Below are 21,225 nucleotides of genomic sequence, written 5' to 3'. Positions count from 1 at the left end.
TAAGGTAGGTCTACAGATGTATATAAGATAGGTCTATAAATCACTGACTGATAGTAAATGATAAAGAAGTTTATTTTAAGATGATTCTTTTAAAATATTTATTTTATACATTCGAGTGTTTTGTCTACATGTATGTCTATGTCCTGTGTTCATGCCTGGTGACCCTGGGGATCCAAAGAGGGCATTAGCTCTCTTGATATTGGAGTTACGGCTGCTATGAACTACCATGCTCATGTTGGAAACTGAACCCACCCAGGTCCTCTGGAAGTGAAACCAGTGCTCTTAACCACTGAGCCATCTTCCTAGTCCTAAAGCAATTCTTTGGCACATGTATAATTTTAGCCATTTACTAGCGACAAAAGCACATTTGCATATTGATAAAATAGATACATTTATTCATTTTTACACAAAGAATTAAATTGTGACCGAATATTTGATATTGCAGGACACAGGCCTTTTTTTTAATGCTTTTCGGAGTTGATTGATATTTCACTTTTGTAATCATCAATGCTGAGAATACTGCCTTATATACATAATACAAGATGGCAGAAGCATGTTTAGGGCCATCTTAGAAATTATTAGAAATGCTGTCCTAAGCCAAAATTGAGCCAAAATTGATTTAACATTGTTTTATGAAACTCAAGTTACTAACTCAAACATCAGGTTTTAAATTTTCCCATTACATTGATTGATTGATTGTGAGGTGTGTGTGTGTGTGTGTGTGTGTGTGTGTGTGTGTGTGTGTGTGTGTGTGTACAAGCCACAATATTATGCATGTGGAGGTCAGAGGACATTTGTGGGCTTCAGTTCTCTCCTTCCATTACTGGGTCCCAGGGATCAAAGTTAGATCATCAGACTTGGCTGAAAGCGCCTTTACCTTACACTGAGCCATGTGGGTGGCCCACAGATCAGTTTTAAAAGCAAAGAGACTGACATAATATACTCCAAAGGTACATTGATGTTATACTTTACCTGCTGAGAACTGGTAGTAGGAAAACATTAGTCTTTGTTTTCTGTAAGTAAGCCGTATGGCCCCATAAGGAAAGAGAACTTTGTATGCACAGCAAAACAGCACAAGTCATTGCTTATAGGAGTCTTAAATCCAAGCCAAGGTATGTCAAGGGGTGTTCCTTGTGCAATAGACAGCCAGTACTAAGTGTGTCTGTAGTGTGTTCGGACCAAATGCATGGTAAAGCTGTATGATACGACATGGATAAACTCTGCCAGAAGCCCCTTGGATTCATTATGTGTTTGACTCTGAATTAATTTTTAGCCCTTGCATGTTTAGAAACTTCCTGTTTCTACCAAGTTGATCGTGGCCTCCCTCATTCAGTTTGCAACCCTCAGTGAGGTTGTGACCCATGGCTTAGGCTGAGAGAACAGAACTGGACTCAATATTGCGTGAGTGGGAAGATACCTGGTGAGGCTGTCCCTTATATTTTGCCTTCAGTTCCAGCTCCTCCTTCTGTTTTCCCATGAGCAGAAGCAGTGTGAGCCCTCTATGAATGTACCTAGTCTAATCTTGCACTTCCAAGCCTTTGGAACTAAGTATGGGCTAAATAAACCTCTATTCATCTCTTAATGTACCCAATTCAGGTATTCAGACATGGCAGAAGTCAGGGTGAATCATATTTGGTTTTTTGTTTGTTTGTTTTGTTTTGCTTTTTTAAAAGATGGCTTTATTAAAGAGGAGTGAATCAAAAGCTAGCTATAAATTAAAAAATGCTGTTCAACTGCCCTTTATGCCTTGGCTATTATGCACTGTTCTTGACAGGTTTGGAACATTCTGCAGGCCTGGTAGATGGATGTTGCTTTTGTTGTAAGAGTATGAGAAAAGGGGCTGGGTATCAGGTAACTTGCCCAAGTCTCACAGTCAGAGAAAGTGATGGTACTGAAATTCCCAGGCTCCTCTGTCTGACCTCAGGTCCAGGCCACTTGCCAGAGGTCATCCTTGCTCTCAGATCCTGTACTAGGTGTGTAAGAGAGTCATCCTGGCTCTCAGAGCATCTCTTAAGCATGTAAATTTGTTATCGCAACGGTGGTTTGTACTACCTCTGGCATTGTGTTTAACTGTAAGTGGCCATGTTGCTCCATTGGACTTCAGCTTTCTGTGCTTGTTCTGTCCTCTCAAAATGAGGCCCATGGTTCCTGAGAGCATGATTTACTCTCACAGACAAAACAGGAGACAGGAAATAGCAAAGGAGGAAAGGGGAAAGACCAGGGTCAGGTCAGGATCTTCCCACGTCTTCTGTTCCCAGCCCATCAGGAGACAAATGAAAGCATGAAGGGAGCTAGGGCTCAGACTTAGGGTAGATGGAGGATCAGCCAAAATTCTTGGGGCAGAGGAGGAAAAGGAAGATAGCAGCTGGTAATTCTTCTGGTTAATATTAATTGTCTTAAAATAACTGCTTAGTCAAACAGTGTTCATAAATGTCCCCTTTGATTCTCCTGCTATCATTTAAAGCACTTTCATGCCAGTGCCTTGGACTCCGTGTGAGGCTCAGATACAGACCCAGGTGGCATCTGATGTCAATCTGAATCACCTGGGAGGCTCGGAGGGGCTCCTGTGTAGATGCTGAGTTCCAAGATGAAGTGAGTTTCTAAATTACAAGTTTGTTAGCACCACACGGTGGTGGGTTTGCTGATTCTGGTGAAAATGGCTGATGGTTAGGCTGTGGAGGTGCTGTTTTGGAAGAAGCCATATAGATGTGCTAGAGACAAAATAGGTTACACGGTCTAGGATGATTCTCAATGAAAGGATGCTTAGAACTGATCTCAAGCCTATGCAAGTCTCATTGCTACGCTGCCCTGGTGGCTCAGAGAGAAGATCTTGTTAGCCTCTCTTCCCTGAAGGCAAGTCAGAAGATGTTTGAGAACTTAAAGGCTATTGCCTGTGTCCCCCACTATATGGAGAGCCCATGGGGCAGACACAGGGACTGTTCTGTCCACCATCAGGTCTAAACACTCATCATTATCCTGGAATTGATTCTGTGGTGGGATTGTCTATAGAGGTAATCTTTTGTCTCAGGTCAGCAGGTCAAAGGTGAGTGTCTACTAAGTGTGGGCATCTTCTCCCACCCATCTATGGCTCTCTTTCCTAGATGAAATACATTTCCTCTACAAATGAAGATATCATATTGAATACATGGTAGGCCCCCCTTCTGGAAAATTCATTATCTCAGAATTTAAAGACAAAGTACCAATAAGCATATCTTGTGACAAGATAGGAAATATTTCTCGAATAAAACTCCCTCATCTTAACCTTAATATCTATGCAGTCTTGAACAGACTAACAGCTTATATCTGGCCTCTTTTTAATTAATTAATTAATATATTCACTCACTTTACAACTCATCAGCCCTTCCTCTTCTCCCAGTACCCCTTCACATAAATCCTCCCCCCAATTCCATCTCCCCCTTCTCTTTTGAGAAGAGGAAGAAGGCCCCTATAGGTGTCATCCCCTGTCTAATACCTGCCCCACCCCACCACCCATCAAGTTGCTGTGTGACTAGGAGCATCCTCTCCCATATATCTGGCCTCTTAAAGCTATATTTAGGGATGCTTGAATATGTTTAAATGTTTGCATTTTTAGTGTATGGTACTGGCTGGTTTTGTGTGTCAACTTGATACAAGCTGGAGTTATCACACAGAAAGGAGCCTCCCTTGAGGAAATGCCTCCATGAGATCCAGCTGTAAGTCATTTTCTCAATTACTGATCAAGACGGAAGGGCCCATTGTGGGTGGTGCCATTCTTGGGTTGGTGGTCCTGGTTTCTATAAGAAAGCAAGCTGAGCAAGTCAGGGGAAGCAAGGCAGGGGAAGCAAGGCAGTAAGTAAGAAACCTCCATGGCCTCTGCATCAGCTCCTGACCTGCTTGAGTTCCAGTCCTGACTTTCTTTGGTGATGAACAGCAGCGTCGAAGTTAAGTTTGAATAAACCCTTTCCTCCCCAACTTCTTCTTGGTCATGATGTTTTGTGCAGGAATAGAAACCCTGACTAAGACCCATTATTACTATTTTCTCAGGATTTTTATGAAGATGCTAAAAACTAGCCCAAAGAAGGAAATGCTTCAGAAATGACTAAAGTCCACAGATTGGTACATCCTGTGGTCAGCACAGTGTCGTGGCTGTGCCTCTCTGAGGCTCTTTAACATCTCCTTGATAATCTCTGACCATAATCATTTAACTTAACTATGTTTTTGGCAATGGACATGAACTCTTCTAATACCTTTTTGCATATGAACCCTTAAGACCTGGGATATAAAATCACCAAGCAGATGCAAGCCAGGTCCAGCACCGAGATTGTGCACTTTAGCACACTTAGTTGAAATTCTGCACATTTACTAGAAGGCATTGGCTTTTAAACTGGTTTCCTTAACAGTATTGTTACTGAACAATTATGTCAAAGAACAATTAATAAATAATTAATCTATAATAGCTGAGCCTGGTGATATGTCTCTCCCAGGTAAAAATAAAGTTAAAAGAATATATCCTACCTATTAGAACTGCCAAATTTCACAGCTGGGTTCATGAAGTTAAGCTGAAGTGTGAACAGCCTTTGCCTAGTGCTGTGGACTGTGTCTGTGTCCCCTCCTCAGTTCATGGTAAAGCCATAACCCTCTGTAGTTTGTATCAGAGACTTTTGAGAGATATCTGGAGCATGGAAATGGGGTCTCTGTGTGATTTGTGTCCTTATAGGAACAGGCACATGGGAACTTGCTTCCTCTCCCTCCCCCTCCACCATAAAGTACAAGGACATAGAAGGCAACCATGCAGTGGTGCTCAATGGACATCAGAGATTGACACATTGACTTAGAACTTTCTACCCCAAGAACTGTGAGCAATGTTTATCGTTTAAGTCAGACTGTGATAATAGGAATAACAGCTCCCTATGACACTCGGCAACCAGATACGTGAATAAGAAGAGAGCTGTAAGGATGTTGTGAGAGCAAGTAAATAAAGTAGGAGTGGGGAGATTCTATGTCCATTGGAAAATGAATAGATAATTGAGCTGTGAAACAGTCAAATACTTGAACACTTGAACACAGTTCAACAATTAATAGTGTAATGCTGAATGCAAACAGTTTCTAAGGGACGCATACACACACACACACACAGTGATACTATGTAGGGGAAATGTATAAGCAAAAACAACTATTTTGTATTTTTGTGGTTTGGTATCTGTGGGGTGAAGATCTAAACATTGGGAGAAAGAGTGACCCGCTTGGTGCACAATGGTGTTAGCTTTCAGAGTTGAAGGGAAACTGTAATTTAGTATGGGATTTGGCGAGATGCTTCGCTTGGGAAAAGCGCTGATCACATGAGCATAAGGACCAGAGTTTGCTCAGAACCAGAATCAAAGCCAGGTGGGCATGGCAGCCTGGCTCTAACTCTAGCACTTGGGAATTAAGATGGGGCAACCTGCGGGGTGCTGGCCTGCTGCCTAGCAGAATCAGTGAGTTCTGGGCTCAGCAAACCCCACCCTCCAACCCCCAGTAAATAAAGCAGAGAGCTGTTGAAGAAGGCACCTGGTATCAACCCTCTAGCCTCTACATGCTCCCAAATGCATCAACATAAGGGTAAACATGCATACATAGACACACACCACACATATCCTCATGCAAAAGAAAAAAAAACCCTATGTTTAAAAACATCAAAAACTACTGTGACGGTATAGTAGCTCCAGGGATGTCATAGTCTGTTTTCTTTTGCTGCAATAGAATACATGTGGCTGGCTAAATTCCTAAACAAATGGAGATTTACTTAGGTCATGTCTAGATGCTGAGGAGTCCAAGAGGAGAAAAGAGGAAATGGCGTCAAAGTCCTGTGAGAGCCACCCATGCCTGCCAGAGAGTCTTCAGTCCATGCATCAGTGAGGCGACTCTATGACCCAAATGTCTCCTATCAATATCAGCCCCAAGTGCCCAGCACCCGGGCACTGGCAAGTGATTTGGAGGGGACAAATCATATTTGAACCATGAGAACGTGTATCTGCCCTAGGCTATTTCATTTTGGGAGTTGTTTTATGAGTCAAACTGTAGGGAACAAGAATAATTGGATAAGATCTAGGGGCTGGAAGGATGGCTCAGTGGTGAAGAACACTTGCTGCTCTTCCAGGGTTTGAGTCCCAACACCTATGTGGCTCACAACTGTCTGTGACGCCAGTTTCAGGGAGTTCTAATGCCCTCTTTTGGCCTCTATGGGGACCAGGTATATGTGGTACACAGACATATGTAGGAAAGACATTTATAAAATAATAAATCTTTTAAAAAAGTGAAAATCCTGTCAGCACCTAATTCTAGTGCGCTACAATTAGGGACAGACAGTCTTTCTCCTTTCTTATCTGTAAGGGTAATTTCTACTTAGCATTTGGATGCCTGGTTAAGACTCAGGCTGCCTAAGTGGCCTGCCATTGGCTTAGGAGCCCTTCTCCTGCTTTCTGCATTGAGCACACAGATGTGCTGTTTCCTGTTTGCTTGCAGTGTGGGGCTTGCTGGACATGTTCCTCCAAGGGCAGGAGGCGTGTCTACTGTTACACCCCAGCAGCTGATGCGCTGTGATGAGTCCTAGGCATACAGTAGACTAATGGATAGTTGAAGTCTATCCCTCAGTGGGGTCAGGTTGGATAGTTTGAACAATGCTGGGGGTGGGGGTGGGGCTAATGGACACTATCCAGGGTTCACTGATTTCCTCAGAGTCTGGCAGGTAAAACACTTTGTGTGTTCTGTCACCACAATCATTTCTTATCTCCAACAAGATAATGGCAAACACTTGCCAGACACTAAGTGCTCTGGGGCTATTGCTTGCTTCCCTCCTGATCTTCGAGAAGGCTTTGAGAGATGAGGCAGGCATCCATTCTTGATCTCTCCTCTGAAGGGAGGAACCGAGTCTGGGTTCTGGAAAGTTCCAGGAGCTTTGGTGACCTGTTAAGAGTGACTCTGAATTTAATAAGAGAGGATAGCCGTGAGCTAGGGCCACCAGACCATTAACCATCATGGATTGGTTGGCTTTAGATGGAGTCTCATAGCTCAGGCTAGTCTGCAACTCTGTATGCAGATCTGGCTGGCCTTGAGCCTGTTATCCCTCTACCTTGGGCTTACAAGTGCTGGGGTTTCAGCAGTGTGGCACTATGGGATTCACCTCAGCATAAATGTCATAGCCTTTCTGGAAGAAGCTTGGAAGGAATATTGGAGATTTTAAGTCCGTAATAACCCCACAATAAGTTACAGGGTGGAAATGGATCCAGATGTGACCTGCCTCTGAAATGAGTAGGTAGAAGCTAGCAGAGCATGTGTGTCCACCTGTCCCAAAGCTGTCCCTGTTCTGCCTCATAGAGAGCAAAGCTTCAAAGGTTCAAATGAAAATTAATCCAATCACAGAAAAATCTGTGTTGGCATTGAAATTCATGAAAACGTGAAACTTTATGTTGTTTGGTCTATCATTGTCATATTTGGGAAATTCCAGGCAAGAAGAGCCACAATTCAGACCTCCTGCATGAAAGCTCTTGAGAAGCTGGACTAGATTCTAATATAATTGGAAAAGGGAAGCCACTCTGACTGTAGACCCTCTCACCCCAGCATCTGTCACAGCCAGTAGGAGCTGTTTTGAGTTCTGTTCCTTCTCCAGCTGTGCAAAGAGGCCAGGGTGCACATGTGCACTTGTGGTTTATTTTACAACCCAGGCAGGTGTTCTTTTGCTAAGCACCAAATCCCTAGGGACTATTGAAAGTTGTTTTCCCTATTCTTCACCCACCCAGCCTCTCTCACCCCTCCTTCTCCATTTCCCTTGTCCTCCCTCTCCCTCTCTCTCTTTTCCTTCTCTTCCCTCTCCTTCTCTCTCTTCTCCTTCTCCTCCCTCTCCCTCTCTCCCTCTCTCCTCTTTCTTTCTCAGCAGTTACCAGGGACTAACACTTTGGTCATGATGTCACTGCACCTGAAAATCACAGCAGGAAGAGCCAGAGCAGACGCTTGGTGAGATGCAGGAGTCGTGGCTCACTGGATTTTACCTTGAAGTCTCAGGCTACACTAAGAAAGCAAAACAGCTTTAGCGTTGAAAGGGTGGCTTACCAGTTAAAGGCACCTACCACCAAGCCTGACAACCCCAGTTTTACCCCTCAGACATATGGTAGGAAAAAACCAATCCCAGCAAGTTGGCCTTTGACCTCTACACATACGCCTGCCTCCCCTTGTCATGTTCCCAAACATACAATAATAATGTTAATTTCTTTTTTAAAGAGTCATGTTTTGGCATAAAGAAGCATGTTTATTTCAGACTCAAGAAGAGTGAACCCTGTCAGAAAGGGCTCAGCTGTGGATAAAACCTGGAGAGTTAAAGGAATTCACTTTAGTTAGAAAGTCTTAGAAATTAAAAAAAATGTTTTAAAAAATCGTATCAAAGGTAAACTCAACCACCTAAAACTGGAAACTATGACCCACTGTGGAGGTAGGGAAAAGAGTTTGGATCAGGTTTTTATTTGCTAATAGATTAGTCAGGAATAGCATTTTATACTTCTCAGTCTTTAATTTTTTTTTGTGTACGTAAAGGCACATGCCAGGGTTCAGCTTTGGTTGGCATTCCCAAATTGTTCTGTAGGAACACTGTCCACCTTGGTTCTTCAGGTAGTCTGTCACTGGTCTGGAACTCACCTCTTAGGCTATGTTGCCTGGCCACTCAGGAAGCTCCAAGGGTCAGCCTATCTTCCTTCTTCTCCCAGGACTTGGATCACAAACCCACCTCTGCTTGGGCCTGGCTGCTGCTGCTGCTGCTGCTGTTTGGTTGCTGCTCCTCTTGCTATTGTTGTTGCTCTGTGGTTGTTTTCTTACACAGGTTTTGGGGATTGAACCCATGTCCTCATGCTTGCAAGGCAAGCGCTTTATCCACTGAGCCATTTTTCCACCCCCCCTTTCTAGGTCTTTTTTTTTTTTCCAAAGGAGGAATGCATTTTCTCCATTTAGTAGTCACTATTTTTACGACACTAGTGCACCGAGAAATTTCGTGAAACATAGATGGATCTTTTTGAATGCTTCCATTATAAATGTTAAAAAGGTGTCTGGGATGAAAGCTGAAATCCTCTGTTTCATTAAAACACAAGGTGTGGATGTCAAAATCTTTTGACTCTAATTCTTTTTACTGTTTTCTTTTATGAGCTCATTACTGCTGGGTTTTCCCCCCATGAATGTGAAATATGTACAGTGCTTTGGAAGGAAGATTATTTGCTTTAACTTTATAGACTGAGCTAAAAATAGACAAATGCTGTTTCTATTTTTGGAATGCCATACAAGCTAAAAAGTGAGTATGACCAATGTATGCAGGAAGTAAAATATGGAAGAAAAAACAGATCTTACATAGCAAAAATACAATCAGAAAGTTGGTTGTGAAGTGGCACAGCATTTTGATAAATCAACTATTATTATGGTTGAAGAGAGCAAATGTCACTTTTTCTTGTGCTTACGTGTACACAGAATAGAGGCACTGCAGAGATGGTGTGAGCGTTATCCTGTGGGACCCCCTGGTCCATCCAAGTTCAATCATTTCCTCCATTTGCAGTCTCAGGGTTCCTAGGTATGGTCTTGGCAGCTTTTAACTTTGCAAGGCTTTTGGATGAATTTAGAGAAATCAGCTGGAGCCACTGAATTTACTCATGGTAAAGTTGTTGGCTGCTTTTTTTTCTGGTTAATAAGGATGTGTAATTCAACTGCAAAATCAGCATATAACACTAGAGGCCTGGACCAGTGAGTAAAGGTGCTGCCACCAAGCCTGATGACTTAACTTAAATCGCAGGACCCATGTGGTAGAAGGAGAGAATCAACTTCCATAATCTGTGTCTTCTGTATGGGTCATGGCAAATGCACCCATGTACAAAATAAAAATACTAAATTGAAATAAAACTGGAGGCCTTGATTTCAGTACTGACATGGGTACATTGAGATATAGATTGAACAGGCTTTTTAACATGAATGTGTTGCCACGAGTGGAAAATTCCAGACCTGTGTCTGTGATGGTCAAGGTCAAATGTAGATGTGGAAAGAATGACATCACTCTCATCTCTGTGACATCACCCTCATGCTGTATGACATCACCCTTATGCTTTTTATGTAAGTGTAGTTGGACCAATCTTAGCTTATCTCCAATTAGCTTACAAATAAATGAGACACAGACTATGGTTATTTTATTTGGCTTTGACAATTATTGCTAGGTCACCCCTAATCTGCTCTTCTAATTGCTGACCTGGCTATCTCCCCAGCAGTGTACCCCAGATGCTTGCTGTTTTTCCAGGTCATGTGCTCACCATCCATCTCCCCTCATAGCCTCTTCTCTCTCCTCCTCATTCTTCTGCTTTTTCCTCCTCCTCCTCCTCATCCACTCAACCTGGTAACTCCAACACCCACTTACCTCTAGTCCCTCTAGTAATAGGCTGTAGCCATTTTTATTTAGTCATTAGTTTTAAATTAAGGAATAAGGATTGTACAACAAACTGGTAACCATGAGAACCCATTTGTAGGCCTAGACTTTTGGGTTCAGAACTTAGCATTACAGTCTATAGCAACAGACCAAACCTCAACATATAAGGTACAGATGAATTTTGTGAATGAAGTGAATTTTGTGTTCATGCTGAAGTCCACGCACCCATCCCTCAGTCTGAAACACCTCTGATGAAGGGTACCAGCCTGAAGAATGCTCTGCTGATAATCACCTAAACTTATGTGCTCTACTTCCAACTAAGTGTTCACTAGATTTTCCTTCTCCTTCCCTTTAACCCTTTGGCTCTTCTGTCCCTGCTTTATTGAGCATCTTTGGCTTGGAAGCTGGCTCAGTTTTGTCACCTGGAAGCCCTATCCAGACTCTTGAGAGTCTTTAGTTATGAGTGTGGGTGTGTTCTGGAAAAGAAGTCAGGGTTATGGAGAAATGGGAGGGGGTAAAATGATGGGAATGGGGAGCCTTGAAAGGAGTTTCTGAACCTCTAAAAGTGGGGAGGGGCCAGGACAGGAGAGATGACCTTGAGGTTAAGAACAGTGATTGCTCTCCAAGAGGACCTGGGTTCAATTCCTAGCACCCACATGGCAGCTTACAACCACCTGTAAGTCTAGTTCCAGGGGATCTAATGCCTTCTTATGACGTCCCTGGGCACTGCATGCAAAAGACCCATACACATTAAACAAACAAACAAACAAGGGGACTAATAATGTATATGTATACTTAGACTCTGCCCAGCAGAATGACTGGAATTTGCTAGAGAATCTTGGGCGATGGATTACTTTGTTTCTAGAGTTAAAGAAAAAAAAAACAAAACAAAACAGAGTGTAGTCTTGATGGTAAATAAAAAAGGAGACAAAAGCACTGAGAGATATCCATCCAGGATTTGGTTTTGACTGTTCTGTCATATTTTGCAAATGTCTGTAAGATGTATCTGAACTTGGGACCTTCGAATCAATTTTTTTTCATCTACAATTTAAAATTGATCATACTTGGAGCAGGAGTGCTGGCTTGGTTGCGTAACAGTGTTTGCTGTGCAAACATGACGGCTGGATGCTAGCACCCACATAAAGTCTGGATATGGTCCTACGTACGCCTGTTATCTGGCATCGAAGCGGGAAGGACAGGGAGGTAGCTGGTGTTTGCTGGTTGCCAAAAGGCACAAGCTCATTGCGAGCTTCTGTCTCAAAGGAGCAGGGTAGAGAGGATAGAGGAGGATGCACATGTGTGCACACATGCACGTGCACACACACCCCTCTTAGAATTATCATTACCTAATACCAGCAATCTATGCTGCTGTCGCTGCTGTCACCACAGCGAGCATTTGCTGAGCGTTACCACAGATCAGAATTCTCGTGCAGTGTTTCGTATGTGTCCTCTCATTCATCCCCCAAAAACCACTCATTAAGTGCAGGTGCTATCATGATATAAAGGCTCTCGGAACTGACTTCCTCAGGTTGTTCTGCCATCACCATACAGAGGAGTGTGGAACTGAGGCATGACTCACACAGTGTGAAAGTTTACTTCACAAACTCTTACAGTTATCCTTCCTCTCTAATTCCAAACCACTTTATCACTGCAAAGAGAAACCCAGCACTTGTTAACAGTCTCTCTATCATCCTCCTGAACCCCCACAATCCCTGCTCAACCCCTACCCTGGTGTTGTGTGACAAGATTTTTCCTGGGGAGGGGCAATACACACATCTTCTCAACCCAGATGGGGAACCTATAGCCAAGCAAAATATGGATAACACCAAAGTCCAAATTGATGAACTAATGGCTTTTATTGGGGTTTCTAACTGGAATGTGGATGAGGGGTTCCTTACAGGAACAGAAATGACTCAAAGACAGCTGTATTACCAAAACCCATCCCCCACCTTGGGTGACAGCTCACAAATGCCGAGAACCTAGAGCATACTGCATAGCCTGCAGGCAGCTCAACAGGTTGGAGGCTGTCCTTTCCAGGCACCTACCCCAGTTGGCCTGTTTCAGGCAGCTTGTCTGGTCTCTGCGTTTTCCAATCCAGGCAGCAGGTCTGGTCTCAGAGTCTTCTTTGCATCTTGTCTTGTCTGAGAATGACTGTCTGCAATCTTGACTGCTTACATTGGGGGTAGGGGGGTAGTGAATCTTGTTGGTTTTAGGGACTTCCTGAAGCTATTTTGAGGTGTTTACTTTCTGGCTTAAGAAACTTCAATCTGTGGGTTGGGGATTTAGCTCAGTGGTAGAGCGCTTGCCTAGCAAGCACAAGGCCCTGGGCTCGGTCCCCAGCTCTGAAAAAAAGAAAAGGAAAAAAAAAAAAAAAAGAAACTTCAATCTATAAAGAAACTGCTAGAGAACTGGGTAACCACTGACCCACTTTCTCTATATATATACGTGCCTTGGACATTTCATATAAATGTAACCACACTATGTATACAGTCTTTTATGACTAGTTTATGTCAATATTGTGTAAGTCTACCCATGTTGTGTGTAATATTCCATCGAAAACTTCTTGTTTAGATTCATGTACAGGACATTAAGTTGCTAATACATGCTTTTTAAAAACTGCTGTGCAGTAAGTGACATTCATGATTCGTGGGGAGGTTTTTGATTAGGCATCAGGTTTCAATTTATACACAGGCATTTCCAGTCTTGGGATTTGTCTTAATCAGTGTTCTCTCTGTGTGAAGAGACACCATAACCATGGCAACTCTTATAAAGGAAAGCATTTAATTTGGGTTTGCTTACATTTCAGAGGTTAAGCTCGCCACCAACATGGTAAGGAGCATGGCAGCATGCAGGCAGACACGTGACTGGAGGAGAGGATGAGGTTCTACATCAGGAATCCAAATGCAGGAAGTGAGAGAGAGAGAGGCTTGACCTGGCTCCAGCTTTTAAAACCTCAAAACCCTACCCCCAGTAACCTTCTTCCTCCAATAGGGCCACACCTCCTAATCTTTCTCAAATAGTTAAACTCCCTGATGACCAAACATTCAAATATAGGAGTGTGGTAGTGGACAACATTCTTATTCAAACTACCACAGAATTTTTCTGTACTTGATATTATTCTTGGCAAATTTTTTTTAAAAATTGTTTTAAAGATATGTTTCATGTCTGTGTTCCCACTTGTCTGTATTTGCACCTCATGTGTGCAGGCACCTGAGACATCCCGAAGAGGGTGTTAGAGCCTCTGCAACTTAAGTTAGGTGCAGTATCTATTGGGAACAGAACCCAGGGCCTCTGGAAGAACAGTCAATGCTCTTAACCATGGAGTCATCATTTCAGTCCCCTGTATTTTTTTTTCCTAGAAACAAACTTTTATGACTAGAAGGGATAAAACTCAAGCTGTCATTTTCCTAAATCATGTCTCGTCTCGCCTTGCCTCTCCTCTCCTCCCCTCCCCTCCCCCATCACTCCACTCCTCTCATCTCCTCCCCCATCTTCCCACTCCCTGTGGGCCATCTTCTCCAAACCTGTCCTGTCCAGTTAGTTCCGGAAAGCCTACTCCCGCACTTTTATTCTTACCTTCCGTATAGTGCCCGATATTTTCCAGCCCAGGAGGCCATTCTGTCTCTGTAGCCTGCAGTCCTCTTCCTCTTGTGAACATGCCTGGAAGTCTTACCACTTCTTGGCATTTTATTTTACCCTCCGATCCCAGTTTGTATTTTCTGGCTTTTGTGCCCCTGGAGGGCAGGATTGAGGTCTGACTCACTGTCTCTCTTCCCTGTGATGACTCCCTTGCCTTTCACTATAGGTTCCAATGAATATTCATATTTGTGAACTGACTAAGTCCCTGGCTAGTTGCCAAGTGGTTCTGATTCACTGGAAGCCCTGCTGGATTTCCTTGTACAATTAGTATTACAATGGTCCTAATTTTAACCGGGTCTTGTGGTGAGGAAGGAGCTGGTGAGTGAGGTCATGCTTTCTTATGCTCTCTAGTCTCCCTGGCCTCCTTCTCTTTTGGGTTAGAGGCACGCAGCCTGTCTGCCATCTTTTCTTGAATACCAGAACATTTCCAGTCCTTGCTTCTTGAGCTCTTGAGTTAACAAAGGACACTACAGGAAATTAAAAAGTTCCACAGTAAAAAGTTCCACTGTACGCATAGCAAGCAGGCTACAGGATGGGAGAGAGATCTTTGCCATTTATAGACTTCTGACAGGGGCTGGGAGGGATAGCTTGTAAGGAACCACAGAAAAACAAACACCAAGGGCAGAACATGACAGGAAAGCTAGGCAGGAGTATCCAGGCTTGTTTGTGAGGTATGGTCAGGCTTGGCAGGAGCAGCCTTCTTCCATTACACTGCCTGCCCTCTTTTCAGTTTCAGGAAGACTGATAAGGTAGTCCATCTGATCATCCTTTGGTAACACCTTGGGTTTTCTGAACAGACACAGTCAACCAGAGCTATTTGATTAGCCTGTTGCTCACAGCACAACTTTCCTGTATTAGTTATTGTGTCCCTTGCTGGAACAAGACACTTGACCAGATCAACATAAGGAAGAAAGGGCTTGTTCTGGCCAGATGGAGGGAGGATGGCAGCCAGAATGTGAGTTGGCAGGTCACATTGCATGCACAGTCAGGAAGCTGATAAAAGCTGACACTCAGCTGGCTTCCTTCCTCTAGTTTCTTCAGTTTGGGACCCTACTAGTGAAAGACCAGTGGGGTGGGGAAGACCCCCACTCAAATCTTGAGATGACGTAACCCCCAAGAACTCACGAGAAACCGGTCTTGATGTAATGAACAAGAGGTGTATTTGAGAAACCAGAGCCTTGGGGACAACACGTATCTCACACAGGAGACAGAGGAGTCGACCCTGAGCCCAATTAAGGGAAGGGATTTATAGGGAAAATTACATAGGCAGTTGGCAACAGTCACACAAAGTAATTTCATTGGTTTGTAACTTAGGCTCAGTTCAACTCTAGGCCACCCTGCTTCTTGGGCAAGCTGACCCTAATTCTCGTTTTTCTCAGGACTGTTGAGTCAGGCCTTATCGAGGCCAGATGGTTTGTGGTGGCTATAGCCAGGCTACATCCCCAAAACATGTTATGTTATTCTTTGCTGTGAGGTGCACTTGTCCTCACAGAAGGGTCAGTGGGGGACAGTTTAAAATCTTTTTTCTTTCATTCCCCACTTCTGCTTGTGACTAGTTCTAATCTTAGAACTCGGGGCCTTTTTCTTCAATTTTTCTTCTAAGGTCGTCTGAGGCATGATATTGTTGGTGAAGCATTAAAATCTGCACTGCACTAACTCTTTCTCTAATAAAGGCTATTAACTTATTAAAAATACAGGGTCCAAACATCAAAAGTAACAAGAGAATAACTAAGGGTCCTAGGAGTGTGGAAATTAGTCTCACATCCCCAAGCAGAACAGTATAAACTTTCTAAGCCCCCACAACACTAGACGGCAGCCTGGTCTCGGCCATCTCGGGGGCAAACGTAAAACCCCAGTCTCCCCAACTGGCATCTTGCTTTTGGACTTCCACATCCGAACTTGCCCCCAGGTGAAATCTCTTTGGGACTTCTAGGGGCATACTCTGAGAATCTGTGTCAGGAATGTCTAGGTGTCCAGCCCAGCTACCAACTTACAAAAGTCAGGGGTGAGAGTGGGCCACTATGTGTATGGTGGGTCACCTTGGAGATGGACCATATTACCTCCCTGGCCTGGGAGGAGACTTGCCAAATCAGTTTCTGGGGGATATGGGGGTTATAAGCGCTTACAACAGAGATGAAGCTTCTAAATTTTTAGCCTGGTGTTGCTGGACCAGGACTGTGTCTCTCGCTGGGAACTGGTGAGGCGCACTGGACTTCCCGTCTTGTAGGTGTCCTTCACTTGGCTCCAAATTCCACTTTGGAAGCTTTTAAATGGGCAAACAGGGTTTTAGGAAAAACCTCAGGGTAGGGCCCTGCCCAATTCAGTGGGGGGGGGGGTTCTCATACATAATCTAATAAGGTGTTAGGCCAAAAGGGTCATGAGTGTTCTGTACATGGAACAGAGCGAAAGGAAGGAGGACAGTCCAGTTTCCCCCGCTGGTCTTTCATTAGCTCCCAGGATGGATGTTCCAAACCTAAGTTCATCTAATGAAACTTCCTTACAGACATGCCCAGAGGTTGGTCCTTTAGGCAATTCTAGGTCCTATCCTCTACATCCCCCTCTTATAGAACTGTGGAAGTGGCTCTCAGTCCTTGCTAGAATACGCAACGATGCATCTCATAAATCTTACCCAAGCTTTAAGTAAACCTGGAAGTCAGCATCAATAATAATCTCTCCTCTCCAGCCAAATTCAGTTGCCTGGCAACTGACTGGATGGAATGTGCTAATGTCAGACCAGAGATGCATTTCTTGTCCATTTGTTCCTTACTGTTTTCCTCGTGGCTCTCCCAGTACTTGCATAACTCACCTTCCCTCTAAGGTTTCTAAGCATTTGATCTTGGTCTAAAAGCAACCAAGTTACCTGTTCTCCCCCACCTCCATGACATGTGACTGATAGGTAGACAGCCAGGGACTACCAGTCTCCTTGAGCAAAGGGTTCTGTCTGCATTCAGGTTGCCTGGGAGCTGTGACTTAACCACCGCCTGTGACTGATTGTGGTTGGCACACTGCATGTTGCCTGTAAACTAAAAGAGCATGTGTATGTCTCAGAATACTTGGTGTTACTGTTCCTACACATCCCTATCGAATCCACTCGATGTGAGAGTGCCTGCTTTCCCATGAAAGAAGTTTTCTGTCCACTCCTAGCACGGGCCAAGAGACCTGGCTCAGAGACCTTTGAGTATATGAACTTAAGGCAGGTTCAGACTAGACTGTGCCTGAGCCTGAACCCTGGATGCACATACATAAACCTGACCTGGGTTTAAACCATGAAGGCTTCCTGTCTGTTATTTCACCTGTCTCTACACTTTCTTGTCGAAACTCCTACAAGTCAGCATTTGGTCATACGCTCTGCCCCCACCCTCCTTTTTCTCTTTTCTTTCCTTTTCTTTTCTTTCTTTCTTTCTTTCTTTCTTTCTTTCTTTCTTTTTTTTTTTTAAAGAAATGCTAGGGCCTTAATCACAAGCTCTTGCTATATCACCTAGGCTGGCCTCGAACTCAGGTATTCTCCAGCTTCAGCCTCCCCAGTGGCTGGGAATTCAGGCGTGTGCCACCGCACCTGGCTTAATATTTAACTCCTTATTCTCTGGAATGTTATGTAATCTCTCTTTAGCAGCCTCATCTCTTTGGCAGAACGCTTAGGTTCAGGCGCTTCTGTTTTCTTCAGACAGTTCTAGGGTGTCCTCTTCCGTTCTCCAGAGTGACTTACTTCATGATGCTGGGAACTTTTGGAGTGATGGCATATGATGACATTGGCCATTGTCCAGCTTCTCTTTACTTTGGTCCTTTTAAACCATCTAGTCACATTGAAATTCTCCAGTCTGCCCCCAACCCCATATTTCCAGCCATCCCAAACTCACTTGAACTATTTTCAAGCGTCTGTTGGTTCATAATTCATTCACAATAAATTTTAAAGAACAATGCTAATGTGTAAACTAGTCACTGGATGTGTCTAAGAAAAACAAGCTGCCCATTTTCCTCCGCCCTCAATGTATATAGGCTTCTATGACCTCAAATGTGTGGGGACTTTGTTCCACAAGCAGACAAGCAATTGATACCACTACAGAGGGAACCAGCTGGGTGCTCTCTGATCCAATTCTGTCCAGAGCTGTATTCCTGGCTGTGTCCAGTACAACAGCATAGAAACTCAGTCCTTTTGATACCCTGCCTTCAATCAGAAGCCAGCTTGCAACCCTAGGTTAGTGTGATGGTTTGTATATGCTTGGCCTAGGGAGGTGTGCCCTTGTTGGACTAGGTGTGTCACCGTGGGTGTGGGCTTTAATATCCTAGTCCTAGCTGCCTGGAAGTGAGTGTTCTGCTAGCAGCCTTCAGATGAAGATGTAGAACTCTCAGCTCCTGCACCATGCCTACCTGGATGCTGCCGTGTTCCCATCTTGATAATGGACTGGATCTCTCAACCTGTAAGCCAGCCCCTATTAAATGTTGTCCTCTGTAAGACTTGTTTTGGTCATGGTGTCTATTCACAGCAGTAAAACCCTAACTAAGACAGTTGGTTATCTGGTTTTGTTTTAGAGACAGGATCTTTATGTAGCTCAAGTTATCCTGGAATTTATGATCCTGCCTTAGCCTCCAGACTTGTGGGATTACATGTGTGCCCCCTCCCATCCCAGATTTGTTTTACCTGAACTTCTGACTCAACTTCTATAAATTAAGGTTCCCACACCTGTCTCCTCAGGTTCAGTTAATTTGGTACAACTCAGGGAAATACCAGTCATTAATGGATTCTCTATATCAATGGTTCTCAACCGTCCTAATGCTGAGATCCTTTGATATAGTTCCTTACGTTGTGGTGACTTCCAACCATAAAGTTATTTTTGTTGCTACTTCATAACTGTAATTTTGCTATTGCTATGAATCACAATGTAAATATCTGATGTAAATATCTGATATGTAACCCCTGTAAGGTCTCGACCCATAGGTTGAGAACCACTGCTTTATAGGATAAGACGACGGAGTAAATTTGGGGAGAGGCATGTGAAACCCTTTGCATTTTCTAAGCCTAACACCTCCTCCATATGTTCAACCATCCAAAAGCTATGCCCTGCCCTTCGGGTTTTTATGGAGCCCTCTTTCATGGTCATGGTTACTAGTAGACTGGCTTGTCTATGCTACTATTCTTCATGGCCTCCCTGAGCAATATTCCTTTCTCCAGAGATGGGGCAGGCCCCGTCCAGAATGAGGGAGGCTTTTTTGTTTGTTTGTTTTGATCTGCTATTGGACAAGAATAGACAGGTCAGAGCTCTTTTAAGGCCAGATGCACGAAAGAGTGCAGGGGCAGATTAAGGGTTTCTGTGACCTCCCTTGGAGAAGAGAAATTAATTTCTACAGTTGCCCTTTAGAAAGGGCTTATAAACCAAGTATCTGTGTGAATAAAGGCCAAAACATACGTATCACAATGGAAGTCCTGACAGAGGAAAGCTGAGCTTCTGCTAATGGGGTTGACAGCCCATGCCGAGGTTGTTGGTTCGCTACTCACCCTGAGTAGTGAGGTATCAGAGAAAGGCTCTTGATTTAATAGAGCTTTTAGCTTTCTTCTTTTCTTCTGTTCCAGAATGCTGTGTGATAAGAGGAGGACGATTTTGGCTAAAAGGCTGCAAAGCCCTTTCTATCCATGCTTCTTGGTGATCTGCAGGGAATGTCACTGATTAATGAATGAAGGTCCCACAGGTCCCAAAGATGCTCCTAGTCCTTTTTTATGACTCTGATTGAGCCTCTTGATTTTGGCCTATCTCTTACCTGTGTACTTCACTAGGAAGGGAGTGCATTCTCCTGTTTTGCATGCCCTTGGGCAATCTCCCTCAAACTGAACTGGCTTCTTTCCTTGCATTAAGAAATAAAATGCAGGGGCTGGAGAGATGGATGGCTCAGTGGTTAAGAGCACTGACTGCTCTTCCCCAGGTCCTGAGTTCAAATCCTAGTAACCACATGGTGGCTCACAACTATCTGTAATGATATCTAGTGCCCTCCTCTGGTGTGTTTGAAGACAGCTACAGTGTACTTATATATAATAAATAAATCTTTTTAAAAAAGGAATAAGGGGTTGGGGATTTAGCTCAGTGGTAGAGCGCTTGCCTAGCAAGCACAAGGCCCTGGGTTCGATCACCAGCTCCGAAAAAAAAAAAAAAGGAATAAAATGCAGAAGGGCTGAGATGTCACTTTGTTGATTAATTTAACAAAAGGACTGACTCCTGCTTTGGCAGGGACACTCATGCTGAGGTACAGAGTGATGATCAGCTCTGTGATGGGGAACACCAAGTCACTGAGTCCTGGAGGTCCAACACTCCCAAGGGGTCCTGAATCCTAGGAGCTACTCTGTTGGCTTGGGGATGGATTCTTCTATCCCAACCTTACTACCCACCTTAAGTCACAGACACCTACTTAGGCACCTGAATTCCTGCCCACATGATTTGTTACCAATCAATCTGGGGAAAACTTGTTAAGTGGCAACAGATAACAATTGCTAAGATGGCAAATATTTGGTGACCATTAAAATATATTGAAGGCCATTCACAATCGAGGTGAAAAGAAGAGGATTTGTGGGCTGGGTTGGCCAGTGGGAGGAGGTACTGTGAGCACTCCTCTGACATCATTTCTGCGTCAGGTACTGCAAACCTTTGGACTTCTATTTTCTCAACATGGAAGTTGGGAGCGTCTGTATTGGAAGGTCAGCAGCCATGTAGCAGCCATGATCTCAGATCTCACTGCCTGACCTGTAAAGGGACCCTTTACCTCCAGGTTGGAGAGGCCTTTTGCCACGCACCATTTCTGTCTAGGTAGCTGGGTATAACGAAGCCATACCATGCATAGAAGTACCAGGGTAACACTGGCTCTTTTGTCCTCGGCTATCCTGAGAAGTTAGGAAGAAACGTCGTGGGGTTCGGAGCAACCCTTGGAAAGCTAGGATGCTTGTTGTTCCAACTCTGGTTTTGAAATAGGAGGGAGAGAGATAAATGGGAGAGAGAGATCCATTCTTTCCAATTCTGTGGTTTTTAAAATCAAATCAGAGGAAGAAAGCGAGAGACTAAGATTTCTGAAGTTGTACGAAAAGTCCCGGAGACCGGGAGCGTCATATCACTCCTCAATCACCAGGGATTGAACACCCGGTACGTCCACAGGGGGCGACCCCTGCACGTCCCAACTTCCCGCGTGAGCAGGTCCGGTGGGCGGGG

The 21,225-nt window shown here is 44.0% G+C and overlaps 1 protein-coding gene and 2 long non-coding RNA genes across 6 annotated transcripts in view; 1 reads left to right on the top strand and 2 right to left on the bottom strand.

The window, feature by feature from the left end:
• Positions 1-21,225, top strand: part of Tbc1d1 (TBC1 domain family member 1) — a 201,924-nt gene that overhangs the window by 56,373 nt on the left and 124,326 nt on the right.
• LOC148001342 (uncharacterized) lies at positions 12,237-14,202 on the bottom strand. Its single transcript, XR_015637024.1, has 3 exons — positions 13,976-14,202; positions 13,199-13,283; positions 12,237-12,741 (listed from the first exon to the last, which is right to left on the bottom strand). It is a non-coding gene; the product is annotated as an uncharacterized LOC148001342 (long non-coding RNA).
• LOC120096609 (uncharacterized) lies at positions 15,174-21,214 on the bottom strand. Its single transcript, XR_015637026.1, has 3 exons — positions 20,855-21,214; positions 19,533-19,682; positions 15,174-16,301 (listed from the first exon to the last, which is right to left on the bottom strand). It is a non-coding gene; the product is annotated as an uncharacterized LOC120096609 (long non-coding RNA).

The sequence above is a fragment of the Rattus norvegicus genome, chromosome 14 (assembly GCF_021556685.1).
Source record: "Rattus norvegicus strain SHRSP/BbbUtx chromosome 14, alternate assembly SHRSP_T2T, whole genome shotgun sequence".
In the NCBI taxonomy this organism is placed as follows: domain Eukaryota; kingdom Metazoa; phylum Chordata; class Mammalia; order Rodentia; family Muridae; genus Rattus; species Rattus norvegicus.
This window is presented reverse-complemented; position numbering and strand designations above follow the sequence as displayed.